The sequence below is a fragment of the Raphanus sativus genome, chromosome 2 (genome assembly GCF_000801105.2).
Source record: "Raphanus sativus cultivar WK10039 chromosome 2, ASM80110v3, whole genome shotgun sequence".
Taxonomy (NCBI): domain Eukaryota; kingdom Viridiplantae; phylum Streptophyta; class Magnoliopsida; order Brassicales; family Brassicaceae; genus Raphanus; species Raphanus sativus.
Window position 1 is genome coordinate 15510419 of NC_079512.1, and position 6322 is coordinate 15516740.

Consider the following 6322-nt stretch of genomic DNA (forward strand, 5'->3'; position numbering starts at 1 on the left):
AAACACATCAGAATAATCCTGCAAGATACCTAAAAATTCACTCGGAATCTCCGGTGCAAGGTCAGAAGAAGATGAGGCCAAAAGAGACTCTTTATAAACAAGTAAGAGAAATGGCTTTTGAGAGCAAAGAGACTTCCTTACCTGACTTTCTTTGACAAAGAAGTTGGAGTTTCTGGTACTTGTCTCAGGTTTATCAGCCTTAGAGTCTTGGTCTCGGTTCTTCCTAAGTTGGACCTGGTCTTGATGGACTTCCGAAGGTGACAAAGGCACCAAGGTGATCTTCTTTCCTTTGTGATCAAACGAGTGCCTGTTTGTGAAGCCATCATGCACTGCCTTCTTGTCAAATTGCCAAGGTCGGCCCAAGAGAACATGGCAAGCATCCATGGGAAGCACATTGCACACAACCTCATCCTCATATCGGCCAATGGAGAGTGGAACTGTGACTTGCTCCTTCACATACTGTTCTCCAGCCTCATTGAGCCACTCTAACCTGAAAGGACGAGAAAGAGGTCGAGTAACAAGCCCAAGTTTCTTTACAAGAGTGTCACTGGCCACATTAGTGCAACTGCCTCCATCAATAATCAAAGAACAAACTTTATCAGAAATGAGACATCTAGAGTGAAAGAGATTCTCCCTTTGTTCTTTTTCATTGGATTTGGGTTGGACACTCAAGGTACGCCTAGTAACCAGTAGTGAACCTTGGCTTGGCTCATCAAGAACATCCTCATCATAGATCGGACCAGAGCTCTCCACAAAGGTCGAGCAAAACTCATCGATCACGCCATCGGCCTCCTCATCAAAGATGGGATCAAAGGTGTCGTCCAAAGTCTTTCTAGTAACAAGAAGGGGGCCATGAACTGGGAAGTCAAGTGCTTCTTCCTCATCATCAGTATCATAAACTGGTCCGAGATCCTCCTTGTCTTCTTCAGATTCGACTTCTCCATTCTCCAAGAGCACCATCACCTTTTGGTTTGGACATCGGTTGGCATAGTGGCCAAGACCTTGACACTTGAAGCACCTGATGTCTCTTGCACGGCTAGGATTCTCAACTGCTTTTCCTTTGTCAAAACGAGCAGGGACATCAGTCTTAAAAGCATTATTTGTTGTGGAAGAAGACTTACCCTTGTCTTGATAGTTTGGCTTGGAAGCAAAGGTTGGTTTTGAAGCAAAGGTCGGTTTGGAGAGACCTTTTCTCTTGAGTTGTTGTTCAATCAGCACGGCCTTGTGTAGCATCTGTTCCATGCTGTCATAGTCTTCCAGCTCCATGCGGTCTTGTATGTCTCGGTTGAGCCCGGTGAGAAATCTAGCCATGGTGGCGTCTAAGGGCTCATCTACATCAGCCTTGATCATCAAGGTCTCCATTTCCTGGTGGTAGTCCTCAACTGACTTAGAACCTTGAAGCAAACGCCTGAGTTTATGGTGTAGATCTCTGTGGTAATGGTCGGGAACAAAGCGTCTCCGCATCAGCATGGAAAGCTCATCCCATGTAACAACTGGCGCCACACCTGCTCTTCTCCTGCTAGTCACAACTCGATCATACCAGTTAATAGCATAGCCAGTAAACTCAGCAGCAGCAAGTCTAACCTTTTTAATATCAGAAAAGTTTTGACAATCAAAAACAAGTTCAATCTTTCTTTCCCATTCAAGAAAGGCATCCGGATCATTCTTGCCATCAAAACTTGGAATTTTCAATTTCAAACCACCCAATCCATTATCAGTTCTTTCATTTCTACCAAATGGATTGACATCACCTTGGTTTTGTTGTCTAGGAGCTCTCCTTGGTCGGTTGATGGACTGATCATCATCATAGGACTCATCTCGGATCTCAAGGTCGGACCGGCTGTGTCTCCTTGGGCGGTCACGCCTGGTTCTGGTTTGGGACTGAGCTGGTCGGCCCTGAAGTTCATCCAGCCTAAGATGGATCGCCTCCAAACCTGTATTCAACAAGTTAGACATAGAATCATTGAGAGCACGCATCTGCAAGTTAGATAATCCAGCAAAAGAATTTCCGGGTCTGTTTCTTTCTTCTTCACTGCCCATGGTTTCCTGAAAACTTAAACAAGGCAAAGTTAGAGTAAAAGCCTCACACTCTCAGGTGTTTATCTCACCCACACACGTGTTTCACTCGAGTTTTTGGTAATCACACAAGAGAGTTCCTCCCAAAGTTCTAAGAGAGCAAACAAGATCACCCAATGAGATAATCCAAGTGAACACAAATGAGCAAGAGAGAGAGATAAGAGATTTCAAAGGGGAACCCGCCTTAACCACCTCAAAGGCCGGATTTCTCTTCGGCCAGCAGGCTTTCTCTTCCACCACCTCACCACAATCAAACAAACTTTGAATCTTTTCTTTTTTTTTTTTTTTTTTTATATAATCTTTTTCTTTTTTTTTTTTTTTTTTTTATAGCATAAACTTAGATCTTTTTTTTTTTTTTATATGGGGGTAATGAGGGGCCCGGGTTCAAGATAGATAGATAAGAAGTGTTTAGAAGAAATGGAGAGATGAGAAAATGGATAGAAAAGAGTTACCGGAAGAGTGGCTCTGATACCACTTGATAGAACCTAAGTAAGGATCACTCTGCCGGTATGGATGATATGAACTCAGATCCGAGTGGATTGAGAACTAATGGATCGAAGGGTGACACTAAGGGTTGCGGAAGCCCAAAGATACTACCAGATGTTCGAAGGTTGCCGGATGTGACGCACCGGTCCAACACAACGAGGTGTTTCACTCGGAGATAACCTCACCAAGCAAACTATGAATGTTCTTGAGACAAAGAACAATGAGAGAAACTCAAAATAAGCAAAGAAAATCGTTGTGATTTTATTCATGAGAGACTCACTTATTTATAATGTTTGTGAGTCAAAGAAACATAAAGGAAATTATTGGAAAAGACAACATTGAAAATGGAAATGTTGAAAACAAGACATAGAAAATGTGAACTTGGACCAAGACCAGTCAATGCGCGGAAACTGATGAAGACTTGGCAAGGTTCATTGACTGTCCAGGTTCGTGATTCGTCCAGGTTCATCCTGTGATGATCAGGTCGTCCGCGGTAAGGAGCAGGACGGACGCAAGGCTGCCCGCATGGTTGATCATCGATGATCCATGAACGGATGAAGAGATAGCTCGACCCAAATCTTCAGAGAGCCTAAGTAACATCCCTTTGGAGAAGTTGGATGCATCGATCATCATAAAATCATCAAAGTGGTCGGACAAGTCGAGATCAGCCTGATCCGGGTGTGCGGTACGTCCCAAACGGGCCAGAAAAGATAGGCTAAGTCCGGAATCAGATTCATCTCGATGATCATGGGTTCTGACTTGACTGTTGGCTCTAGAATGACGAATGGGTCGGGGAAGAACGCCTGTGGGTCGGCTGATTCGGTCATCAGGTCGTGAATCCATCCTTAGGTCGCGTCCGGGTGCACTCGGGTCGATCCGGTACACGGCTCTGTCCGTTGATCTGGTACGGCTGAACGGCTGAACCTCAGTTGGACTGATCTGATCGTCCTGAGTCTGCTCCAAGTCCTGGTCCAGGTCCTGGGTTCCATCACCCGGGTCGCCAGAAATCCGTGTTTTGCGACTTTCCGAGATCCCGCAAACAAAACTCCTTTTCCTGCTCCAAGATTTCGGAGAACCCGTAAGGCGTCAACGGACAGAAAGACTTCGTATAAAACGGTGATGGTTATCTTAAAACACCATTCGCCTCAGCAATATCTTCCGAAAGACTCGACATCCAAGTAGGAGCATTCTTTCAAAGAAATCGTAAAAAACAACGGAATTCCGGAAGACGGCCCGAAAGGGACCAAACCCGATCGGACGGCCCATTTACGATTTTCTAAAAGATAGATACGACGGTTTAAAATTATCTTCACATAACAAGGTAAATGTTAAACTTCCGAAAGGATAAATGTCAAATTTCCGAAAGGATAAATGTCAACTTTCCCGATAAACACGAAGGCCGACGAAAATGGAAAAAGCCCAGCTCGCGGCAGACTCAGCCCATCAAGAATAGACCGTCATATGGGAGTATATAAGCAAGGCTAGGAGCAGAGGAAGAGGGATCCGAAATCAGAAGAAAGAAACCACTCTAGAGCAACTTAGAACTTAGGCTTTTATTTCCTTTTTAGCGAGCTGCGACTCAACTAGGTTAGATCTAGGTTTTGAGACTAGCGACGATCGACAGCTCTTGCGGCCGAGATCTCGACCTGTTGTTCAAACGCTCTCCGCGAATTCGGAAATAAGATTCTTTCTTTTGCTCTCTTTATTTTACGCATTTATTCCCAAACTAAACTCGTATTAACTTCGTCGTGCATGGCCCAGCAGATAGCCGGGATCCTCGGGGAAAACTAGGTCAACTTAGTTTTCCTACGTTTAAACTTAACTAAAATCGACAGTGCGAATTTCGGTTCCCACACTTGATTCGAGGCCCACTTGCGATTTCTTAAAAACCCGTAAACCTTATGACGGTTTATGCTTGGAGGACAAGCATCAGTTTCCGCTGAAAAAATGGAAACTTTCTACAGATAATCATGAAGATCGGAAAAAATGGAATATTCTCATTTTTTCGACTATGACGGCTTAAGGGCAAAAGGGGGAAGCGTAAACCGACCTTGGAAGGAGTATATAAGGAGTTCAAGGCGAGAGGCATAGAGGCATCACTTTTCCAGAGCAACTCAACACTTAGAGCAATTTAGGCAACTTTCCGTTTTTATTTTTCGAGCTGCGACTCAATTAGGTTTAGCCACCTTCGGGTATTAGAACTAGGATCTCGCCGATAGCTCTCGTAGCCGAAGCACATTGTCCTATTGTTGTCATGCTCATACGCAGATTCGGAATAAAATCCTTCTTGCTCTCTTTTTACGATTTTTATTATTATTTTCCGTTATTGTCGTGTTCTGATTGCTTGACGTGTGGTTTCTCAGAAATCCGGGACCTTCTGGGAAATTAGGGTTTTCCTAGTTTCCTTATTTATACGAAATATTGACGGTGCGAATTTCGGTTCCCACAGTTTGGCGCTAGAGGGAGGGGGGTACGGATCAATCTTACTCACGACCAGCTCACGCTCAACCAGACATGAATAACGACGATTCAGCGAACTTGCAAACTTCTTTAAACGGAGCACCCAAGGACGCCTTGAACACTCCCGCAGCGGATGTTTCCGTGGCCGACGCACCTGCCAACGCCGCGTCGCTCGACGAGTTCAAGAAGCTGCTTTCCGCCTACGAAAAGAGGTCGGAAGAGCAGGATAAACTCGTGGGAACCGTGACCAAACAGGTTCAAACCTTAACGGCAAGATCCCGTGCAGTCCTCCCTCCGGAGCCACAAAACTCCGCGGCAGGAGACTCGAGTTCCCGACCCCACACGATAGGCCTGGAACTTGGCAGGAACGTCCTTCCGGACAAAACCCTAGCGAAACATCCTTTGTCGCAAAAGGCAACTCGGAAAAACCTCTGCCGTCCGAAAAGGACACTGATGTGGATGAAGTCGAGCGTATCGACTTGGATCTCAGCGACGACTCCGACGAAGACGCCGACGTCCATCCAAGGAGAACCCGCAGCCGTTCAGCTCGGGAGAAGTCTCCGTTCGACAAACCCATGACGGAAGAAGAGGAAAACCTCTATTGGGTCGAACAGGAGGAACTTGCCGAAAGGCAAACCGAGATTGCTCGCCGCGAACGCCGACAAGTTCGGAAAACCGCTGGAGAGGATCCCGACATACGACATCTCTGCGATTACATCACCAAGACTGCCGCGGAAGTAAGGGCCGTGAAATTGCAGATCCATCACGCCACGAGTGCTGCCCCAGAAATCGACAGGCTGCTCGAGGTGGCCCGAAAAACGCCCTTCACCGCGCGGATCTCCGAGACAAAAGTGTCTAATCCGGGGAAGCTTAAGATACCAATGTACAACGGTACGACCGATCCAAAGGCGCATCTCCAGGCGTTCCATATCACTATGGGAAGAGCCAGGCTTAGGGAAAGCGAGAAAGACGCTGGTTACTATCGCCTGTTCGTCGAAATCTCAAAGGTGCGGCGCTCGAGTGGTTCTCCCGGTTGAAGCAAAACTCCATCGGAAGCTTTCGCCAACTCGCATCGGAATTCCTCCTTAAATACTCTATGTTCATCGATAGAGAAACTTCCGATGTCGATCTCTGGAGCTTAACCCAGGAAGAGGGCGAGTCCCTCCGAGAGTTCATAAGCCGTTTCAAACTGATAATGGCGAAGGTCAGCGGAATCAGTGATAAAATCGCCATCGACGCGCTCAGGAAGGCGCTCTGGTACAAGTCGAAGTTCAGAAAGTGGATAACGCTCGAAAAACCT